Source organism: Stegostoma tigrinum, chromosome 20, assembly GCF_030684315.1.
Source record: "Stegostoma tigrinum isolate sSteTig4 chromosome 20, sSteTig4.hap1, whole genome shotgun sequence".
NCBI lineage: Eukaryota > Metazoa > Chordata > Chondrichthyes > Orectolobiformes > Stegostomatidae > Stegostoma > Stegostoma tigrinum.
In genome coordinates, this window is record NC_081373.1 from 18,210,814 (window position 1) to 18,235,403 (window position 24,590).

Genomic DNA, 24,590 nt, shown 5'->3' on the forward strand with positions numbered 1-24,590 from the left:
ATTTAACAGCTACGTTATAATCCCACATCAGCCACTTCATGTTTTCTACAAGTTTAAAACACAAGAGGCTGGGCATTTGTGTGCCAGTCGTGTACACCAGCTGGTACTACACATTTGAGTATGCATATTGTTATTTAGAAAACTGGAACCTGCAGTATGAAAGGTTGTATTCCAGAGGAGCCTCGACTGATCTGCTTTGTTTAGCAGTACATAGTCTATTGCTTATCCATTTCATAGAATCCCTACAGCGTGGAAGCAGGCCATTTGGCCCATACTCACCCGCCCACCCAGAAACACCTCCATTTCCCATGGCTAATCCACCTAGCTTGCACATCCCTGGACTGTGGAAGTAAACTGGAGCAGCCAGAGGAAACCCATGAGGTGAACATGCAAACTCCACAGAGTCAGCCAAAGGTGGGATTGAAACTGGGTTCCCTGATGCTGTGAGGCAGCAGTGTTAACCACTGAGCCATTGTGCTGCCCACCTTAAACTGGCATTACCTTTTACATAGTTTAGTGCCAAACCAAGTGCCAACTCTGATCCGGAATGTTAATCCTCTTCAAGAAGGCACTGGCAGGTGCATACGATAAATTTCTGAGCTAAGTGCCGACATTTTAAAATGTTGAATCTTATTTGTTAATTGTGAACTGTATGACTAATGCTTTAGAATTGCTTATCAGACTTCTTGCGCAGGTTTTATTTATCTGACTTTTAAATAAGATTAAAGTGGCTTTTAAACAACTTTGAATGTATATGCTTTTTATCAATGTGTACCATTTCTTTGATGTTTCAATGTAAAAGTCTCTAATGAAATTTAAGTGACTTTTAAAAGATCTTTAGATGTTTGTAACTTTCTAACTGATTTCTTTGATATTTCAATACAAAAGATTCTCAATCAAGATAGACATAATGTATAAAAGAACTTTAATTTTTTATATCTTTTTATCAACATGTATCTGACTTAATACTTTAATATAAAACTCTTTAGCAAGATTGAAGCAGTTTTTTAAAAATAAGCTGACATTTTGAAATCCTGTTGACATGCCAAGAACTTTGTAAGATGACCTCAAAATAACTGAGACTACCTTTCTAGCAGGTAACACAATACCTTAAAAGTGAATAGCCTTTAAAAGAGAAACATACCTTTCACACTTTGTGCACCAGGTTGCCTGGTTTCTGGTATGAGTGCCCAATACATGGATCAACAAAGGATTGGGTGTTGTGCCAGTGGGTTGATCAGAGGCATTACTGCACAACTTAACTCTGCAAGAAGGGTTGACCCTCCAGTGCTAAGCTAACCCTGACCAGAAATGGGCAGGATACCAACATGGATGGCACCGGAGCCATGCTAAGGGGACCACCATCAGAAACCCTGGCCTCAGCTGCCAGGTTAGCTAGAGAGCAGCTGGTGAATTAGAATGATTCACATTAAGGGTATTTTGAATACCTTGCTGACAGAATAATGTATAAATTAAAAAAAAGCTCACATGTAACATAAATAATAGCTTAACTCAGAGCGAGAGAAGATCTGGGCAATAGGGGTGGATGTAGCCCTCCAGGAGCTTATATGGCAGGTCTGTTTCCAGGATGCTGTGTGTGTTAGCAGTAACCTGCTGTTCAAATCCCATGCCCAAGACACTGTTGCTCCAATAAGGCAACTCAGTGGATCCGCTGCATTTTGACCCCACACTGGGTGCCAGTCGTTTCTCCATTTTGCTTCCTATGGCTATCCTCTGCCATGTGAAATGGCGCATGGTCGGAAAAAGACAGCTGCGATACACACTGGTATCATTCAACATCTCGCTGTTCACCAGAAATTCAAAGTAGAGTTGCAAAAGCTGATTCCAGTGGTAAAGGCTGGCGGCAGTGAAGGGCAACTGAAGGTTGGCGACATGTCATCAAGAAGTTGCCAATTACCTGTGAAGTACTCTTTGTGCAGGAGTGCCATGAATGGCAGCCTCTCAGCTAACCATGACTGGAGCTAAGCTTGGAAACAGGGGTCTGCTTATTAACTCCTGTGTATTAGACAGCTTAACCAGTACTGCTGTATGAAGGATTCTTGCTCACCTTTCAATCCCTCCCACTACCACCCCAATCCTTTGCCACACACACACACACACACACACACACACACACACACACACACACACAGACACACACACACACACACACACACACACACACACACACACACACACACACACACACACACACACACACACACACACACAATGAAGAGTGTTTGATGATTTCTGGTTACACTATATCACTTTTCAGCGACTGAATTCCTCAAACACATAAATATACCTTCTCATACTTGGGAAAATTTTCCCCATACAGTCTTAAGCACTGACAGGGATCTTCCAGGCTATATGAACGTGCTCCTCTTTAAATGGGCTTTTCAATTATTCCCATACCGCAGCTTTCTTCCCTGACCTTTGCAAATTAAGCACATTGAGTCATAAAAGTGTAGAGCCTTACAGCACAGAAACAGACCCTTCAGTACAACCAATCCATGTTGAACATAATCCCAAACTAAGCTAGTCCCACCTGCTCGCTCCTGGCCCATATACCTCCAACCAAACCTTTTCTATTCGTGCACTTATCCAAATGCCTTTCAAATGCCTTTTGTACCTACACACAAAGTTCATTCCACACACAAACCAGCATCTGTGTAAATAATTTGCCCCTTTCTCCTCTCACCTTAAAAATATGTCCCCTCATCTTGAAATCCCCTATCCTAGGGGAAAGACAACTCCATTAGCTCTATCTACGCGCCTCATTATTTTGTAAACATCTATAAGGTCGTCTCTCAACCTCTTATGCTCCAGTGAGAAAAGTCCCAGCCTATCCAGCTTCTCTTTATAACTTAAACCTTCCATACTTGGCAACATCCTGGTAAATCTATTCCGAACATTCCCCACCTTAATAATATCCTTTGTCAAATTGCCTTTTGAAAAATTATTATAAAAATCTGTTTCTGTCAACCTTTCACATGCAATATATTAATAACCCTCCATGCATAAGTATTTCTCCTCCTTTGTCTTGCTAATTGTTTTAATCAATGAACTCTGGTCATGAACCCACTTGACAGAAGAAAGTTGTTTCTTGATAGTTCAAGTGAAACACTATTTGGTTTTGAATCCCTCCCTGAAATCTCCTTTCTCTTATTGAGGCAGAACAATCCCATCTTTACTGACCTCTCTTTATTGTTTCTGCTCCACAATATTCTGGCTCAGCTGTTAAATAGGTCAGCTATTTTCTAGCATCGTCTCTACCATCTCCTTCAATATCCATTTTGATTTCTTGAGCTGGAAAACACCCTTACAGTTCAAGTATCACACTCATATGATCAAATAGCTTTGCTGAAACAAAGTGAGAACGGGAGAGGAAAAGGAAAAGAAAAATATTTCAAAAGGATGTGATGGAAAGGATGCAGATAGGATGGGAGGAGACTTATGTAGAAAATAAAGACCAATGTACATCAGTTGGGCTGAAGGACCTGCTTCAGTGCTATGGATTTTATGTGTTTGTCAGATGTGGGACACACAATTATGCATATGTTATTCCACTTCTTGAGACTCCTTTCCTGCTTCCAATGAGATTCATAGTTTTATTCCTTATGCTAAAAATGCTTCAACATTTCAAGCACTGCTGACCCTTTATCTGTCAGAGAATGTTTATTTTCTTGTTTCAGTGCCATTTTATGCACAACAGTGTGAGTGCTTTTGTATATTATTTGCATGATTCCCACTTCGTTAAGCTGATTAGCTAGCCTGTTGGTAAATTACTCCTCACTGGCTTGCATCAAAGACAGCCAGAATAATTACCTTTAACCATGGAGAAAAGTGATGTTTATTCTCAAAAGCTGTAACTTGACAAACTTATGAAGTAAGACACTACTAATTCATGCTGACAAGATATTTAGTCAAACTGGATTGGATTTGCTTTAATGCTACAGAATTATGCTTTCCTAATTTTTTTTACAGTTATGTTTTTCAGACCTCAGCATTATCAAACTATGGCGTCCAGCTGATGGAATAATTAAGCCATTTAGCCTATCACATTCTTACTGTCTGTCTGTGAAATAATCCACCTAGACCCAGTTCAACAATCTACTTCCATTGTCTTGAATTTTGTTGTCCATTTAAGGATATATTTAATTCATCTTGAAACTGCTTCCACCACCCTTTCAAGCTGTACGTTCCAGATCATAACTACTTAAGATGAAATGCATTTACTGGCAATCTAGTAGCTGATTAATGGAACAATTGATGTATATTTAACTTTTGAGCCAAGGGTATATACTGCAACCTTTTGATCGGTACCAATTGAAGTAAGTTCAGTTGAGTCCTAAATGATGCAATCTATTCAACATCTTCACCCAAATTGACACCCAATTGATTGGATATTCAAGGGGGTGTAAGGAACAGCTCATGGGTTGTCATTGTTACTGTCACTGATGTGTAATTATATCGCACACTTTGTAAAGAAAGTTGATCGATCTTGAAACAAGGGTACAAGGAATCTAACTCCCAACAGTTACATGACCACCCTTACAGATTCAACTGTGATAGCAATCTGACTGCATTTATGTCACTTATGCCAATCTGACTGCATTTATGTCAAGCGTTTGGCTCTACCTATTGTTCCATACACAAAGGTGATTCAGTCTATACATAGTAACGATTGCAGCTGCTGAATCTGACCTTTCAGCTTGTGGAAAGCATAAAGCTGTTTTGCTGACTGTTTCAAAATTAGAATGTGTGAAAACTAAATGAGGCCACATACGTGAGCCTCCGCAAATTCTTAGCACAATGATGATGTCACTAGATTAATAATACAGAGACCCAAACTAATAACATGGAAGTCTGGGTTTAATTTCCACTAATGTCTCTGCGGAATTTATATTGAATGAACAAAATAAATCTGGAATGAGACTAGAACTGTTTATGATAGTCATGAAACTGCTCAATGACTTCTTTTAGAAGCAGAACTTCGCTATATCAGAGGAGACGGCAGAGTGGTATTATCACTAGACTTTTCACTCAGAAAGCCAGGTAATATCCTTGGGACTGTGGTTTGAATCCTGCAATGGATGATGGCGGAATTTGATTTCATTAAGAAACCTCTGGAGTTAAGAAAAAACAACTTAACTTCAACTCATTTGCCATTTGCAGAATCTTCCTACGCACAAAATGGTTTCCACATTTTCTTTTACACTATCACTGAGATTCAAAGGGAATTATTATGATTTCAGATATTTCTGAGTATTGTGATAAGGCACAAGATAGATACGTGCCCTCTGTCTTTATTTGACTTATGATTGTCATGGGTGCCGAGTTTCAGTGAAAAAGCGTGGTCTATGTGTTTTATAGGCACATCATTCGATACAAGTGCTTTGGGGTAACAGAACAGAGTGCAGGACGCAATGTTACAGTTGATGAAGAGGTGCAGAGAGAGATCAGATTAACATTAGAGAAGTCCATTGAAAAGTCTGATAACGGGTCAGAAGAAGCTGTTCTTGAATATGCTCATACATGCGTTCAAACTTTTCTATCGTATGTTTGATGAAAGAGGTTGGAAGGGAGTATAGCCAGGGTGGGTAGAGTCTTTGATTATGTTGGATGCTTTCCTGATGCAGTGGTAAGTATAGATGGAGTCAATGGAAGGAAGGCTGGTTTGTGTGATGGACTGGGCTGCATTCACAACTCCCGATAATGTCTTTGATATTGGGAAGAGCAGATCCCATATCATGTTGTGATGCATCCAGATAAGATGCTTTCTACAGTGCATTGTTGTGTTTTCTTGACTGTTGCATCAATGTGGGTAAACCAGGACAGATTGTTGGTGCTCATCAATCCCAGCAACTTGATGATCTCGACCATCTCCACCTCAGCACCATTCGTGCAGACAAGGGTGTGCCCTCCACTCTGCTCCCTAAGTCAATGTCCAGCTCCTTCATTTTGCTGACATTGATGATGAGATTACTGTCTTTACACCATGCCGCTAAGTACTCAATCTCTTTGCTGTACTTCGTCTCATTGTTGTTTGAGATCTGACCTACAATGATGGCATCGTCAGCAAACTTTAAATGGAGTTTAGTGGAATTTGGACACACAGTAGTGTGTGTATAATGAGTACAGTAGAGAGCTGAATATGGACCAATCTACTGGCTTGAAGCAGTCCCATAGAAGGTCTTTCATTGCCTCTGATCAACACTGCACTACTTCTTGTACTGAATCCCCATGCTTCAACTTCTGCTGGTAAACCAGGAGGAGGAACACTACATTGTGATTTGCTTTTCTACAGTGCGGATGGGAATGGAGTGGTAGGCAGCTTTGATGGCTGCAACATTTGTCAAGGACATTTGAACACCTGGCGGGCCAGGAGACACACTGGTGGGATTTTGGTCGCACAATTTTTAAGGATGGCTTGGTCGAAGTCACTGGCCATGATGAACAAGGCTTTGGGGCGTTTGTTTCAAGACTGTAGCATTATATACTTCATCAAGTGCACTCTACACGTCTGCATTGTGTGGAATGTAAGCCGCTGTCAAAATAGTGCAAGTGAACTCACACAGCAGTACTTTACTGTAAGATATTTTAGACCCAGGGAGCAGTGATGTGCCAGGGTCACCATGTCTGAGATTCAGTTGATTACAAGGCAGACCCCACTGCTGAGGATGCCGAGCGGTCATTTTGGTGAACTGAGAAACCTTTAGGTACAGTCAGGCATAGCAGGAATGAGCCATGTCCCTGTAAAGCAGAGCACACAGCAGTCTCTCAATTCCCTTTGGAAAGTGAGTCTGGCCTTACGTTCATCCACGTTGTTGTCAATAGATTACCGTTTTCCAGGAGTATGCTGATGTGGGTGGTGGATTGGAGGGGGGGGGGTCCCTTTTGAAATGTTGGCGTTTCAGCCTCACCTGAAGTCCAGCGTGTCTCCCACATTCCCTGGGTAGATGTCTGCTCCCAGTCGATCCTGGGTATCAGTAAGGGAGGTCTGCTGCTCCAAGAGGTAAGTAGGCGCTCCTGATGGAATCCTGGGCATCAGTTTTGGCCTTGAGTGAGCTGGGGGTTTTACAATCAGTGTGGTCAGACGTCCTTGATGTCAGGTCACCACAGGGGTCAGGTCTCGTTTGTGAGTTGGTCAGGCCGCAGTTCCAGATTTCCATGGGGAGGTCAGGCCTGTGAGAGGCTGGTAGGCCTCTGCTCTCTCTGTTCCAGTGTCAGTAATCAGGCCTCATCTATTGGCGGATCCTGAGGCACTTTTCCCTGCAACCGCAGGAAGAGCTATACCTGCCCCTATACCTCCTCCATCACCCCATCCCAGGCCCCAAGAAGACTTTCCACATCGAGCAGATGTTCACCTGCACATCTGCCAATGTGGAATACTGCATCCACTGTGGCCACCTCTGCATCAGGGAGACCAAGTGGAGGCTTGGGGACCGCTTTGCAGAACACCTACGCTCGGTTTGCAATAAACATCTACACCTCCCAATCGCGAACCACCTCAACTCCCCCTCCCATTCCTCAGACAACATGTCCATCCTGGGCCTCCTGCAGTGCCACAATGATGCATCACACCCAACCACATTGCCTAACTTAAAACGCCACCTCTTGTTACACTAATAAAACCTTTAGTTCTCTTAGCACAGTGACTTCAAAGGAATTTGAGGAATTTACATATTAATCAATTAATTAATTCCAGAGGTGAGGTGGGAGAGATAGCCCTTGACATCAAGGCTGCATTCAACTGAATGTGGCATCAAGGAGCCCTAGCAAAACCGGAATCAATGGGTATTAGGGGCCAAACTCTCCAGTGCTTAGAGCCATACCTGACACATAGGAAGATGTTCGTGGCTATTGGAGGTCAATCATCTCAGCTCCAGGACATCTCTGCAGGAGCTCGTCAGGGTAGTGTTCTTGACCCAACTGTCCTCAGCTACCTCATCAATGGCCTTCCCTCCATCATAAGGTCAGAAGTGGGGATGTTCACCATTGTTTGCACAATGTTCAGCACCATTTACGACCCCTCAGATACTGAAGCAGTCAATGCTCAAATGCAACAAGATCTGGACAATATCCAGGCTTTGGTTGACATTGGCAAGTGACATTCGCACCAAACAAATGCCAGGCTATGATTGTCATCAATAGGAGGCAATCTTATCACCACACCTTGATGTTCAATGGTGTTACCATCACTGAATCTCCCACTATTAACATCCTGGGGGTTATCATTGACCAGAAACTCAACTGGACTCACCACATAAACACAGTGGCTACGAGAGCAGGTCGGAAGCAAGGAATACTGCAGTGAGTAATTCACCTCTTGTCTTTTCAAAACCTGTTCTCCATCTACAAGACGCAAGTCAGGAGTATGATGGAATACTCTCCACTTGCCTGGATGAATGCAGACCCAACAAAACATAAGAAGCTTGACACCATCCAAGACAAAGTAGCCTGCTTGATTGGCACTGCATCCATAAGCATCCGCTCCGTCCACCACCAATGCTCAGTAGCAGCAGTGTGTACTATCTCCAAGATGCACTGCAGAAATTCACCAAAGATCCACAGACAGCACCTTCCAAACCCAGGACCACTTCCATCTAGAAGGACAAGGGCAGCAGATGTATGGGAACACCACCACCTTCAAGTTCCAACCTCCAAGCCACTTACCATCCTGACTTGGAAATACATCGCTGTTCCTTCACTGTTGCTGGATCAAAATCCTGGAATTCCCTCCCTCATGGCATTGTGTGTCAACCTGCAGTGTTCAAGAAGGCAGTTCACCACCACCTTCTCAGAGCAAACAGGGATGGGAAAGAAATTCTGGCCCAGCCAGCGACACCCACATCCCAAAAATGAGTTTTAAAAAATTGAAAATCTTCTAACTGATTGAAGATTTAACAGCATCTTAGGCTTGTTTAGTTCATCCTCATCAATAGTGTGACCCTTTGATTTTTTACTTGTAAATTCTGTGTCTGATACTGCCTCTGTCACTAACACCTGAAGAAGGACTCAGGCTCTGAAAGCTTGTGTTTTCAAGTAAACCTGACTATAATCTGGTGTTCATGTGATTTTTGACCCTGTCCACCCCAGCCCAGCAGCGACACCTCCACATCATGACAGAACCTTTGTCGTTGTTATCCTTTTTTGATTTCCTTTTGTTCAGTGCTACTAGTCAACCTCGAATTCCCCAACCCACTCGAGATGACTAACAGTGTATGTGGAGACCACTTTATCCTCCCAGCCTCTCCCATGACACCATTTAAGCAACCAAAGAACTGTTTAAAAATTAGAATCATAATTTTATAATCCAGGCAAATTAAGGGTGCCAATTGTTGCAAGAATTTGTTTGGTTCCCTAACAGTCTTAAAGGCACTAAATGAATGAACAACAAAAAGCATAATTTCACGTTTCATCAGCAATTGGCTTGTTGTATTTATTCATTCACAAAGTCCTAGTATTCATTTCACTATAGCCTTTGGTGGTGATGTAAAATATCATATATTATGGTCACTGTAAGTTACATATTGGATTACCATGATCATAGAACAGCCATATCAAGGAAATGTACTCTCTTGCAGAAAAGGTGCCCTGCATCCTGTACTGTCATCAGACTAGTTGGTCACAGTCAGACTTAATTTTGCCTCAACAAATTACAATGCCACCCAGTATGAAATTATCGGTTGCAAAATGCTGAAGGTAGTAATCATGCTAATTATTTCAATACATTCTTTGAATATGAGATACATTCATATCAATAATATCAAGAAAAGGAAAATTTGCCAATAACTCATAAGAACCAGTTCCAGCTAGCTCAGTAATTCCTAAACAAGGAGGTGATTTCAGTCCATGTGGAGCTTTGGGCTGCTTATTTTTAAATCTGCCTCACTAAACTTTCCAAATAGCAAAGAAATGTCTGTCTGTCTCACCCACACATTTAGAATAGAATAGAATATTTATTATCACATACACTTTTACATGAAAAATGCCATGAAAAGTTTAATGAGTCATCCAACCACAACGCCAACATCGAAAACGATAATAACAATGTTTCCTTGGAGTTCACTCAAACTCCTATTGGACCAGCAGTGGAAAATTGAAAGAACTCTGAAGAAATAGAGCAAGTGGTCAATTTTGTGCTGAAGCTACAATGTAAGATCAGAAAAGCCCAGAAGAAATCTTGGCTTGATAGTTATCAATATCTTCAGTTTAAGGATATGCAATATCAAGAATCAACTAGGACTGGGAGAGATTTGTCTACTTAACAGAGTAGAAAATGCTGTAGGTGAATCAGTACGCACAACTCCTTTATAGAAAGAGATAACAAGGTGTGAAGCTGGATGAACACTGCAGGCCAAACAGCATCAGAGGAGCAGGAAAGTTGACATTTCGGGTCGAGACCCTCCTTCAAAAATTTTCTGAAGAAGGGTCTCGACCTGAAACGTCAGCTTTCCTGCTCCTCTGATGCTGCTTTGCCTGCTGTGTTCATCCAGCTCGCCACCTTGTTATCTCAGATTGTCCAGCATTGGCAGGTCCTATACTTCCTTTATACAAAGGTCAGTTCATTTACAATATGTCGGGGTCAGAGTTCATTCCTAAACTGTCAAGGGACCAGTTGGCAATAAGGCGGGAAATTTCTTTTAAACTTATTCTTTCATGAAATGCAGCATTCACTGGTTAGACTAACACTTGTTGCCCATACCTATTAGCCTGAGCAAGAGTGGTCTGCCAGGCCATTTCAGACGTAGTTAATAGTCAACAACATTACTGTATGGATGGTGACACAGATGAGCCAGAAAGGTGAAAATGGCAGATTTCTTTTTCAAAAACAGATGAGTCTTTTAACAATTATTGATAATTGTTGCCCAGTCACTATTACTGAGACATGGTTTATATTGTTAACAGGAGTTAAATCCCAACAACTGACATGTTGGGATTTGAACACAAGTCCCCAGGCATGAGTTGCAACATGCAGATGATGCTTGTGTATGTGCAATCTCAGAGGGTGTACATCAGATTATCATCAGCACCTTTATGGAGACATATGAGAGCATGGGTCTCACCATGAAGTCACAAGACAAAGGTACTCCACCAAACCAGCCTGGCATTGTGGAGCAAATCCCCAATAACCAAAGTCCACCGGGATGCCTGGTAGCACAGTGACCACATCCAACACCTCAGGAGTGTCCTGTTGGCCAAAGCAGCGATTGATGAAGAGCTCCAGCACCATCTCCCGTGTACTAGCACAGCCTTCAGCCACCTGAGGAAAAGGGTGTTAGAGAACAACAACATCAGACCTGACACCAAGCTCATGGTACACAGAGCTGTGGTGGTTCCTACCTTCCTATATGGCTCTGAGACAGCAGGGACCTCAAGGCACTGGGGCTGTCCCACCAACTCTGCCTGTGCAAGATCCTGCAAATCAACTGGGAAGAAAACGCACCAACACCAACATCCTCGACAGGCCAACAATGTTGTTAAACTTGAAAGGGTTCATAAAAGATTTAGAAGGATGTTACCAGGGTTGGAGGGTTTGAGCTTTAGGGAGAGGATGAATAGGCTGGGGCTGTTTACCCCCGAGCATTGGAGGCTGAGGGATGACCTTATAGAGGCTTATAAAATCATGGATAGGTTGAATAGCCAAGGTCTTTTTCCCAGGGTAGAGAATCCAAAACTAGAGGGCATATGTTTGAGGTGGGAGGGAAAATATTTAAAAGGAACCCGAGGGGCAACTTTTTCATGCAGAAGGCGGTGAATGGCAAATAGGACTAGATTTATTTGGGATATCTGGTCAGCAAGGTTAAGTTGGATCGAAGGATCTGTTTCTGTGCTATGCAACTCTATGACTCTACAAGTTTTTCAAGAAGGCTTGTTATCAAATGTTACAGGTCATCACAGACTTAAATGATTAGGTCACTGGTTCCTTTCTGTTTACCATGGAGGGTAGCAGCAACCCAAGCATGAAGCTGGCAAGAAGCTAAAGCAAAGAGTGCTTATTCCACAGACACATTTGCAGAATCATAGAATTGTTACTTCGCAAAAGGAGACCATTCAACCCATCATGTCTAGCACCAGCTCTCCAAATGAGCACCATGACTTACGAACATTCTCCTCCTGCCTTTTCTCCATAAGCTTGTACGTTGTTTCTATTCAAATGATCATCTAAAAACCTATAGAATGTGTCATGTGGACTTATCTCCACAACATTTTCAAGCAGTGCATTCAAACCCTAACTACTCGCTGTGTGAGAGTTTTTCTCGTGTTACGTGCGTGTCAATTCCAAATTACTTTTTTCCTGTGCATTCTCATGCCTGATACTTTTGAGTTGGAGGTGTTTTTTGAAATCTCTGTCAAATCTTCTGTTGAACCAAGGGAAATAGTTTGGAAAAGTTGGGACTATCTTCATAACTGAAGTTTCTCATCACTGGAACCATTCTCATAAACTTTTCTGCACATTTTTCAATGCCTTCTTATATCCTTCAGATGTGCTGGAGATGGCCCAGTGAACTTGAGGTTGGGGTGGAAGGTGTTGGTGAAGTGGATGAACTGTTCGAGCTCCTCTGGGGAGCAAGAGGCAGCGCCGATACAGTCATCAATGTACCGGAGGAAGAGGTGGGGTTTGGGACCTGTGTAGGTGCGGAAGAGGACTATCCCAGGCCCCAGGATGACATTCCACATTAAGCAGAGGTTCACCTGCACATCTGCCAATGTGGTATACTGCATCCACTGTACCCGGTGTGGCTTCCTCTACATTGGGGAAACCAAGCGGAGGCTTGGAGACCGCTTTGCAGAACACCTCCGCTCAGTTCGCAAAAAACAACTGCACCTCCCAGTCGCAAACCATTTCCACTCCCCCTCCCATTCTTTAGATGACATGTCCATCATGGGCCTCCTGCAGTGCCACAAGGATGCCACCTGAAGGTTGCAGGAACAGCAACTCATATTCCGCCTGGGAACCCTGCAGCTTAATGGTATCAATGTGGACTTCACCAGTTTTAAAATCTCCCCTTCCCCAACTGCATCCCTAAACCAGCCCAGTTCGTCCCCTCCCCCCACTGCACCACACAACCAGCCCAGATCTTCCCCTCCACCCACTGCATCCCAAAACCAGTCCAACCTGTCTCTGCCTCCCTAACCGGTTCTTCCTCTCACCCATCCCTTCCTCCCACCCCAAGCTGCACCTCCATCTCCTACCTACTAACCTCATCCCACCTCCTTGACCTGTCCGTCTTCCCTGGACTGACCTATCCCCTCCCTACCTCCCCACCTATACTCTCTCCACCAATCTTCTTTTCTCTCCATCTTCGGTCCGCCTCCCCCTCTCTCCCTATTTATTCCAGAACCCTCACCCCATCCCCCTCTCTGATGAAGGGTCTAGGCCCGAAACGTCAGCTTTTGTGCTCCTGAGATGCTGCTTGGCCTGCTGTGTTCATCCAGCCTCACATTTTATTATCTTGGATTCTCCGGCATCTGCAGTTCCTATTATCTATGTTGCGTTACTAATTCTTCTCACATGCAGTAATTAATAAACTCTTTTTGTTCACTCAAGAAGGCTTAATTAAATTGGCTCATTTTAAAACATAAATTCATTTGGGTCTGGAAGAAATGTATTCAAAAGAAAAGGGTTTTTTTTTAATGAATCACAGTGGAACCACCTGAGAGGGCAGGTGAACAATGAAGGGAAGCTAGTTCATTCCTCTTCATCCAAGACTTTAACAGTTTGTGGTATATTGTCTGGGCCTGTAATGAATTGAGGAATTAGGGTCCGGTTGTAACACTTCAGATTCTAGGATGCTTTTAGTATTTTCATCTGTGAAGACAGACACAAAATATTTGTTACTCTGCCATTTCTTCATTGTAAATTCTCCTAACTCTATTTGCAATGAACACACATCTGTTTTTGCTAACCTTTTTACATAACTCTAAAAGCTTTTACACTCTGCTTTCTGGATATATTTTTGCTAAAGTAGCCTCATTCTGTTTTCCTTTTCTTAATTTTTTCTTGGTCAGTCCTCCTTTGTAGCAATTTAATCTATTCCTAATCCTCAGGTTTACCATTTATTTGGCAAACGTATAGGCCTTTACCTCTGGTTTAGTACAACCCTTGATTTCTTTCATTAGTCATTATTGTAAAACTTTTGTTGCTCAGCTTTGCACATTTGATGATTATATTTTTGTTATAAACTATGCATTAGTTTTTTAAATGTTAACTTCTGATTGCCTAACATCATATCTTTTAACATAGTTTCCCAATCCTCCTTGACCAGTTTGTCCATTCGTAACTTCATAAGCACCTTTGTTTAGATTTAAGATCTTTGTTTCTAACAAAGTTTGAAAGTGTTGTTGTTTAATATAATGTGCTTTCATTTTATGATCACTCTTGCCTAAAGGCTCATTTACAACAGCATTATTAATAGGCGTTTATACTTGCACATAACTACAAAGTTCTCCAACTGGTTCATTAACATACTACTCTGGAAAACCATCTAGCATGCATTTTGAGATGATTTTTTTCTCCACAACACAAACACTAATGAGGTTTATCCAGACTGTACACACTAAATATACTCATTCAAATTCTTCATAGTTACTTGAATAGAAGCAGTAATCCAGTATATTAAGGGAGTCAGAGGGAAGAACATTTAAACAAATGTAGAAAGAACTCTGAGAATGTGAAAATAATATTTTGACTACATTAACTCAACTTGATTTTATCAGTAAATGTAGAATAGTATCTGTCAGTTATGTGGGTACAATAAACAATTTTTAAATTATAGAACATTTGAAGAACATTGACCTCTGTTGACAGCATTTAGTAGCCTTTATTTTCTGGTTTCTGCAATTATTCTAAAGAAAATGAAAAGCTTTTAATTAAAAGGAAACATCAATCTAAAAATGAAAGCAAAGTACTGCAGATATTGGAGATAAGAAATGAAAACAAAAAATGCTGGAGAAAACTCAGCAGGTTTAGCAGCATTTATAGAGAGAAAAACCAAGTTACTGATTCAAGCCCAGTACAACGCATCTTCTTTCTCCAGCCTTTCCTTTACTTCAAGCTTCAAACAATGTACTGAGACATTACTGGATTTATTTCACTTTCCTCCTCAATGTAGCTGGTAAATTACCCCAGAACAAACACTTCCTTTTACGAAGCACACTTAAGCAGTGGGTTGAAGGTGTGTGGAGGGAAGGTTTTCAAAAGAGTTCTTCCCTCTTTTCTTGCAATTTCAATCAAGATTAATAAAGCTAATCTCAGTGAAGTCTGGATGACATCAATCATGAACAGACTTCCGGTTAAGAGTCTATTAAAGTCTAAGTCTATGAAAACATAGACACTACTAACAGTGTGAGCTATAGTGTATTAAGTAACAATTGTTCTAAATCTACCAAAGATTATGTTTAGCTTGATTGCTTACATTTTAAAAAGTAGAAAAAATTTGTTCAGAAGAAAATAAAAAATGAAAAGAAGAACGTTGGAAGTAGAACATGTATATCTTAGCGGAGAGGAAAATGCTCAGAACTCCACAAATTCTTTGAGAGATTCTTAAAATTTATCTGCCTTCTCACCCAATTCCTCAAACACCTCTCTAATTAAAACAAAGTCTACAAGCTTCTTAAACCTCATTACATTGTCTAAATTTCAGCAAAATTTGAATCTCATATCACAAACACATCACTGCATGGATTGATTTTGCCAATGGCATATATGTTTTTAATACTCAAACTGTTGAGATCAACTTGTCTTTTCCCACAAGACAATGTCCCACTGTTAACTTAAACACTGAGTGAACTATATTTTGCGTCTTTCCCAAAGAGTTTTCTCTCTGTAGAAAATTATTGTAAGTTGAAACAGTCATCATATATGAAAGAATAAAGTTATGCAGTAGAATCTCAAATCACAACTTGTACGTGACATGGAAAATGTGAATGAAAACCTATTATTAAAACCTCGATCTAATACACTTCAACAGGAGCATTTAGTCACACATTGATCAAAGGCAGACATTCTCTTCAAAGTGATTGCAGGGTATATAAGGTAATAAGGGAAAACGATAGATTTATTTAAGGGGTCAAACTTTGATGCTGGGTTTCAGTAATAATGATTCTGAGAAATATGGGCAAATGCAGTTTTCATTATTTCCAGAGGTAACTCATAAACCAAGAAGGCTAAAGACAAAGTCAAATTAAGGTCAGCAATTATATATTCTTAGAGGGCAAAAGGATCTGCAATTTTCCTCGTTAATTGTAACTTCAGTTTTGTAAAGTACACAGTTTATGAAAGAAGTTTCATTTACCTTTCTTATTAATGTTTATTTCCACCTACTTGCCGGATGAAAGAGGCAAAGATGTAAGAAAGTGGCCTATTAATTGACCAAAAAGTAACGATAAACTCATCACAAGGTGAAACCATTACTTGTGCAGGAACATAAATAGAACATCTGCAAAAAATTTCATTTGAAAACACTTTTCATTCCACATGGTCTTCAGAACATGCATTGTTCAGATTTGTTTGTTGTTTTGTTAAGGAAATAATAGCACTGTTAATGCAAAGAGTCAGTTACATTTAGTAATTTAAGTTAATGCAAAGTGATTTCAACATTGACCGAAATGATTGGTATAATCCCAATGTAGGTTACCTTCACTTCAGTTTAGCAGGTGATATGAGATGACTTAAGACTTGTAGTGTCATGTACAGCAATAAAACTGCAAACCACTGCAATGGGAGTGAGTGAACCTTTCAATGAAGCTTCTGGGCTTGATTGTTTTCTTTAAAGTGCTTTTTTTTCGAGGGGGCAGCATGGTAGGGGGCAAACCCACGCATTAGGGCAAAAAATGTTTTGGTTTCAGTTTGGGGCAGTGCAACAGAAGGCTTGGATGAAGATGGACATTTAAAACAGTTGCTCCGAAGAAAGGGAAAAGAAAAAATCTTTGTTAACAATAGATTACCTCAGAATAAAAGGAGTTTAATAAAGTGTCAGTCCAGGAATATTTAAATATAGCCCTGAACAGGTCATTTGAAGCAGATAATTTGAAGCTCAAGTGTATGAAAGCTCCATCAGAATACCCAGACAGGGAGTTGAAGTCATAAAAAAATTAAACTTATTCAGGAATTCGAGAAGGTGACTGTTCTTTGGCGTGTATTATATTGGGATCTGAAAAAGATTGTTTTGAGGATTAATAAGATCATGTGTTACTACATATTTCAGAATATTTAAAATTGTTTTCCGGGTAAATAGACTCATTTATTTCATTTTATCATCATCATTCCTTTTGCTTTTTGTTTACCTTCTGTTTTTCATTAAAAGCTTGTGTTTCAGCGAGAAACCATCACAACAAAATCAAAATGAAACACAACATGAACTACCAGGTCGGATTTCAATCGGGATCTGACTTGTCTGGTAATTACAGGAGCTGGGATGGCAGTCAACCAGGGCAGTGTTCAACAAACCTAGAATCTGTCTCCTTCTCTACTGCTTTACCAGTTACCTGTTTCTACCCAGTTCAGAATCAGTTCATAGAATCCCTACAGTGCAAAAACAGGCTATTTGGGTCCACACCATCCCCCTGAACAGTATTCCACTCAGACACATTTCCCTACCCTGCATTCCCCATGGTCATTCCAGCCAGCCTGAAAATGCCTGGACACTGTGGGCAATTTAGCACGGCCAATCCACCGAACCTGCACATCTTTGGACTGAGACAGGCAACTGAAGCATCTGGAGAAAACCCACAGAGACACGGAGAATGTCTGTGTGATGTTTGTACAGTCAGCTGAGGGTGGATTCAAACCCTGGTCCCTGGCGCTGTGAGACACCAGTGCTAAACACTGAGCCACCAGAATGATTTCCTACACCTCCTCCAACCATAGCACACTTCCCTTAAATAGGTGTGGGCTGGCTTTAACTGGTACATCTATCCTTTCATAATTTTAACCCAGCAGCTGAGACATTGCAACCACTTGAAGTGGTGGTATGATGACACTGTCATCTTAAGAGGTTATTTTGTCCCTTTTTTTGAAAAGGGGTTGTAAGGCAGAGGTATAAACTAGTGTCAGAAGATGACTTGAGTAAACAGCTTGTGGTTGGGAGGGATGCCTTGAGTTTTTTGTAAAAACAGCCTGAATAGATGTGGCCAGCTTTCAGGTCTAGATTTCTGGGTTTCAGTTATTTTAGTAACATCAAAAGATACTGTGGTCTCTAAAGAGAATTCAAAGTTTCACTGAATGTCTATTGGCTGCTACCCTTTCTGAATCTTCCTCCCGAATTGGAGAACTGCATGTGGGAATCTGTGTCTGAATTTTCCTCTTTGCCAGGGGGTGTGTTTAAAAGATGTTACAATATCTTGTAAGATGGAGGCATGGTGGCTCAGTGGTTAGCACTGCAGCCTCATAGCGGCAGGGACCCGGGTTCAATTCCAGCCTCGGGTGACTGTCCGTGTGGAGTTTGCACATTCTCCCTGTGTCTGTGTGGGTTTCCTCCCACAGTCCAAAGATGTGCAGGCTAGGTGGATTGGCCATGCTAAATTGTCCCATAGTGTTCAGGGGTGTGTGGGTTAAAGGGGGATGGTTCTGGGTGGGATGCTGCAAAGGGGTGGTGTGGACTTGATGGGCCAAAGGGCCTGTTCCCACACTACAGGGAATCTAATCTAATATTGGAACAGTTAGTTAGGAATATTTACTATATCTATTACTCTGTTACATTTCCAATCTATTGACCTATTCCAAATTCCTTTCTTTGATTGTATTTTAACTACAGTGTTTGAATAAATTGTTTTGCTTAACATTGACCAGTCATATTGCATCAGACATTTGCCTTTAAGGTAAGAAAAAAGTTAGGGTCTAACGTAGCTTCTTAAAATATTTTTCAGGGCTCTGATCTGGTCCATTACAGTGAACACTAGCAACATGCTGCAGACATTTTACGTCAATAGGAAGAATAAAGCCTGTTTGTTGCTTGCATTATTTTAAACAGATAAAGTCAGTCAAACAGCACAGTATTTTGACCTATTCACAGCGGCTATCCAATTTAGCAAACAAGATCTCTCAGCCAAGATCTGTACGGAAGTCACACTGAAACGTTTCAGCACTGCTCTGTCTTGAGGAGATAATGTAATTAATATTCATATTTGCTGCATATGAAGAAATTACCTTCTGTATACCAATTTTCACCTCATGTTTTGAAGGTTTCTATTTGCTGTCCTCATCTCCTGAAGGAATTGATTTTTTACTGAGGTTACATTCTGAGACTTGACCATACTCTCAATCTTCCATGCTCCAAAGTTCTAGTTCTGTGAATTTGGACCTGGCCAAAAGAAAGAAATAAGAGAACTGAAATGGAAGATTTGGTGATTATTTGAACCCAGTGCTGAGGGTGTGGGAAGGGCAGCTCATAAAGTTCATACAAGTGCATTTCCAGCATGTTTAATGTTTGGGAGCCTTGACTAATTCCTCAACTTGTGGCCAACTGGAACGTGCTTACTGTCATCCCAGCTGAGATCAGCAACATTATCCCAATCAGCGACTGAGAAAAAAATGCTTCATAGCATGCAGTTCTGATTGTACTTTTTTCCTGAAATCAGCTAATTGCATCTGCAGTGTATTGAAAATTGTATTGAGCATTTTGTCCACTTAAAGCTACCATATGCTCATATATAAGTGTATGGGGGGAGGGTGTGGTTTTGAAAGAGGAATAAATTAATCAATGTTTGCATTCTACGCACAAAGTTTAAAACTGCTTTATAAAGAAAAGGTGATAGTTTGAATTGACAGAATTCAGTTGTACTGTAAAAAGAGTACAATTCTTTGGTCTGATTCAGTGGAAAATGATTGGTTACCAATTTTTTATTCACAAACCACTTCTTTTCTTTTAATATTATGTCAGCATACGTTCTTATTCTGAATGTTTCTTCCACAGTCTTAATGTTTGTTCCCAAGAATGTCACACCATCATTTAGTTTACAGTCGGTGCAATTTGATAAAAACAATTTGGTTTGGATATGGTTGAACATTCACTTTGTTTCTCCTTTCTCTGCAAATGAACCAAACACTGATGTAGATTGCAGTGCAGTAATGAATTGGCCTTAACTAACAATTGTTAATTTCTGAAGGCAGTTTTTCCCTTGTTAATAAACTATCATTATCAGATTTCATTTAACTTTACAGGTTTCCTCGATGCTTAAGTGTTCAGTGATTAGTTGGAACAACAATATACTACCTTTGTAATTAGGTCATGGCAAATAACTTCAATTCCTTCAACACACATCTGTGTTTCAAACAGTGAAGAACTATCAAGTCCAAGGGAAAATATTTAAAAGGTCCATTGCCAACAGTCTCTGAAACCTATAGATATTCACCATTTAAAGTTTGAATTTAAATATATATCCACAACAGCCAATGTTTTATGACAGTTTCACAGATTTAACAAGGCAGCATGAAAAATACGATTGGAAATTACACGTAATAGATGAAATAAGGACGCCTTTTCCACTGGTTAACAATAAATCAGTAATGGGGTAATTGGGTCCATTTGGCTGTCGAAATAAGTGATTAATTTCTTGCAGTGAACTTAGAAAATAGATTTTTCCATTCATACATTCTTGGCTAATTGCACATTGCAGATGAAATTGTTTGAACAGTGACAGGACTTTGCTGAATGGTTTGAAAAGAGTTGAGCCTTAGATTATAAACTAAATGTAATGAGATACCTTGTACTCAACACAAGTTGGAAATATATTCGCAAACACAATTTATGGCAGAATTTAGTTAGGTCAAACTGTTAATTTCTATTTTACTGCTAAGTGCAGATCTGTGCTCAGAATCTATGGAAAATGATTCCTCTAACCAAATTATTGTTCACAACTGCTTGAAATTCATTTCCATTTTATTTTCAATTATGCCAGAATTACATTTGGATGCTGCTGCGGAATCTACGTGTTTTGATTTTTTTTTTATCCTCACTCCAAATTTTCCCCTCACTTTCCCAATGGGTGTCATTGAGGCCTGAAAATTGAATAAGAACCAAGTTAGAAATTTACGAAAGAGTTAGAGTTGTTGTAAGATAATTTTTCACAGACAAAATGGACCTCAATGGTCATATCCAGATCTGTAAAACTCTAAAGTGTGTCCTTGCTCCTGAAAGGGGCCTAGACAAGGAGATTAGCTCTCTGGTGGTGCTTTGAGGTAAGGAGGCTATGAGTTCAACTCCCACCTCAAAAGATCTGAACAAATGTCTAAGCTCATACTCCATTTGTTTTCTGCTACCCGCTCCCCCAGTCCCCAACCAGATGTGATGTTAAGCCAAGGACCCAAACTGTAGAGGATGGGTACAAAGTATACCAGGCATCATTTTGAAAAAGAGCAAGCAGGTTATCCCTGGTGCTATTACCAATAGTTATCCCCCAATAAATATTAGCAAAGCAGATTTTCTGGTCATTTTTTTGTTACTTATAGAAATTCACTGCTTGTAAACTGGCAACCAATATTTTCTACATTCCAGTGTAGAAGAAACCACAAGTTTTTCATTTTGCAGAACAGCAAGTCTGTTATAAATCTGAATCTATTTTGATTTTTCTTATTGAACACAATGTTTTTAGGTACAATCCAAAGGCCAATTTTGATCAACTGAAAGACCACTAACTTCACGCAAACAATGTCATCTGGAATTTGAAATGACATAACTAGAGAGCTTCGCAACTTTAAATCAAGTGTTACATGTTGCTAAGTTGTGGAAAACAAACAATGTTGCTTTTTGGAAGCAGTAAGGAGGAAGAATTGGAGACTGAGCAGCACGAAGAATCTTTTAAGGTAAACAAATTCTGATAGCAGCCTCTTGATTGGTTAGCTGTACTATTTAAAAAGTTGTAAGAGCCAACAGCAACTGATTGGAAAGTATACCCAAAGACTGCAAACAGAAAACGTCCAATTCTCTCTCCCTCTCTCTTTCTCTTCCCTTCCATGTAGGAAGAGACAAAAACAAAACAAAGCTTAAAAAGGAAGAACTGAAATAAGAAAAGACCTAAGTTCACCAAATCAACCATTGAATTACAGGATGATGCCATCATACAGACAACAGCTAGTGACCATTGCAAAAATCTAAAAGGGCTGTGTGAAAAATAACTTTCTATCTTTTTATCGGAAATTTTGACCTTTGCTATTTTGTTTCCTTGCATATAGTATGGGTGAAAACAAGAACATGAGTTCAACTGCTTTTTATCTGTGTTAATTGTGACAAAGTGCATGTGTATTGGGAGTTTTGAAGGGGTACAGATTAAGTCGCATAAGGTAAATATCTTTTCTTTCACTGCTCTTATAAAAGAGAGCAGTTTGCAACATTAAGTGGATGGGATGAGGAAAATTCAGTTACTGAAAAATCTGGTGTAGTGATTGCAGGGTGGTCAGCCGGGTGAACCTCATGAGTTCCCTGATTGGACCAGGTTAACAGCCCCAGTCAGGGAGCCCTGGATGACACATATAAACAGGAGTGTCAGAGGATCTGTTCAGTGAGGGCTGGCTCTGAGGAAGCGGGACCAGTGTTAAGGACTCTCCACATGTAAATAGGTGGTAGCTCGGTGATGGGATTTTCACCTCTATATTTCACTGGTGTAAATTGCTTTTGCTCAAATTATCAGTCATTCATTCAGGCAATTTGATCATTTTGGTGGGTTAATAGGAAATAATGGGACATAATTATTGATGTATTCTTCCTAGTTAAGCTACAACAAGTGACTACACTTCAACATTACAGCAGCTGTGGAACACTTACAAATTCTCAAGATGAAACATGACAGTAAATCTAAAAGAAATGAAATACTTTAGCTGCAGTCCTCTAGCCCTTTAGCCAAATATTTAGTATTTGTTCTGTAAGCTGGACACTGGGGCGATTATGATTGGATTATGGAAAATACAGCAACCGAATTTGATCTGAACTCAACTGGCATCCCTGAGTCAACACATCAAACAGGAGACATTAAACCATAGGAGAAACAAAATTCAGAAGATCAACAACATCATAGCCCTGACTGACATTAATAAATTCAACATAGAGTTCTAATATGTTAGACAGCAGTGAGCTCTCAGGATCTATTTGTGGTCTAATAATCCACTAGAAGCAGGCAACAGAAGCGTGTGAACAAAATGATTTTAAATAGGTTTCTTCCTCCACTATATTGAAAATTATACATGTACTAATTATAAGATATAATTAACTAATGAATTAATTACGACTAAATTAATGGTGAGGCAATGGCCTCGTAGTATACCACTAGGCTGCTAATCCAATGACCCATATAATGTCCTGGGGACCTAGGTTTGAATCTTACCATGGTAGATTTTGGAGATTGAATTCAATTTGAAAAAAAAACTGGAATTAAGAATCCAATTATGACAATGGGGCTAATGCTGATTATTGGGGGGTAATAACTCCTGGGTCACTAATGTATTTTAGGAACTTGGCCAGGCTTACATGTGACTCCAGACTCACAGCTATATAGTTGACTCTTAACTGCCTTCTGGGAAATTAGGGACACACAATAAATATTGTCCTTACCAGCAACATTCACATCCCATAAATTAACTAAAAAAAATGAAGAAAACAGCGCAAAGATTCCCCTGAGTCATCAATATTAAAATATGAACTTTTAATAACTACATATAGATGAGGTTCAATTCAATTTAAATGCTGATCCCTAATGGAAATACATAAACTAATCACAAGATTAGAATGGCTTCTGAAGCACTGAATTACATTGATGGCATCTTGGGCTCTTACCGTCCCATCACCTATATACAATGTACATAGCCCACAGCAAAAGAAAAGTTTACAGAATGGTGCAAGACAAAAGCATGTGTGGTTTCCAGGTTGTGGCAGAAACCACATTTATCTTTGATCTATACAGCATGCAACAGTTGCACAAATTACACTCTTCAGCCTTAACTATATGTTTACTGTAAAATTGTTAAAGGCACTCTAAAAGATAGCACCACACAATGTGCACATTTAAAATTCAGTTGTGAAAGTTGGATATATTTTCCACTCCTTGCTTAGTTCACTGACACAATGTGATCCTGCATTTTTTCCGTCAAATTTTAAGATTAGTGAAGAAAACAAAATCACAAGAGTTATTTTAAATAACTACGGCAAATTGTGGCAAATACATTCATCCAGCATATGAGAAAATGTAAAATTTTTGGTCCGAAGAATCATGTTTTTGCATATACTCAGTAGAAGTTCACTCCAATTCAGGCACAACATACTATACTTGTATTACTAAATAAAAACCGAAAGAACTGTGGATACTGCAAATCAGGAACACAAAGTTACTGGAAAAGCTCAGCAGATCTGACAGCATCTGTGAGGGTAAAAGCAGGGTTAACATTTTGGGTCTGGTGACCCTTCCTCAGAACTCACCGACCCAAAACATTAACTCTGTTTTCTCCTTCACAGATGCTGCCAGACCTGCTGCACTTTTCCAGCAACTTTGTCTTTATACAGTTACTAGTCAGCCTCAGTTTTCCTCTCAACAAATGCTTGTTTTATTAACAGTACATGTACACATTTAAATGAATCCAGTGACTTTGAACA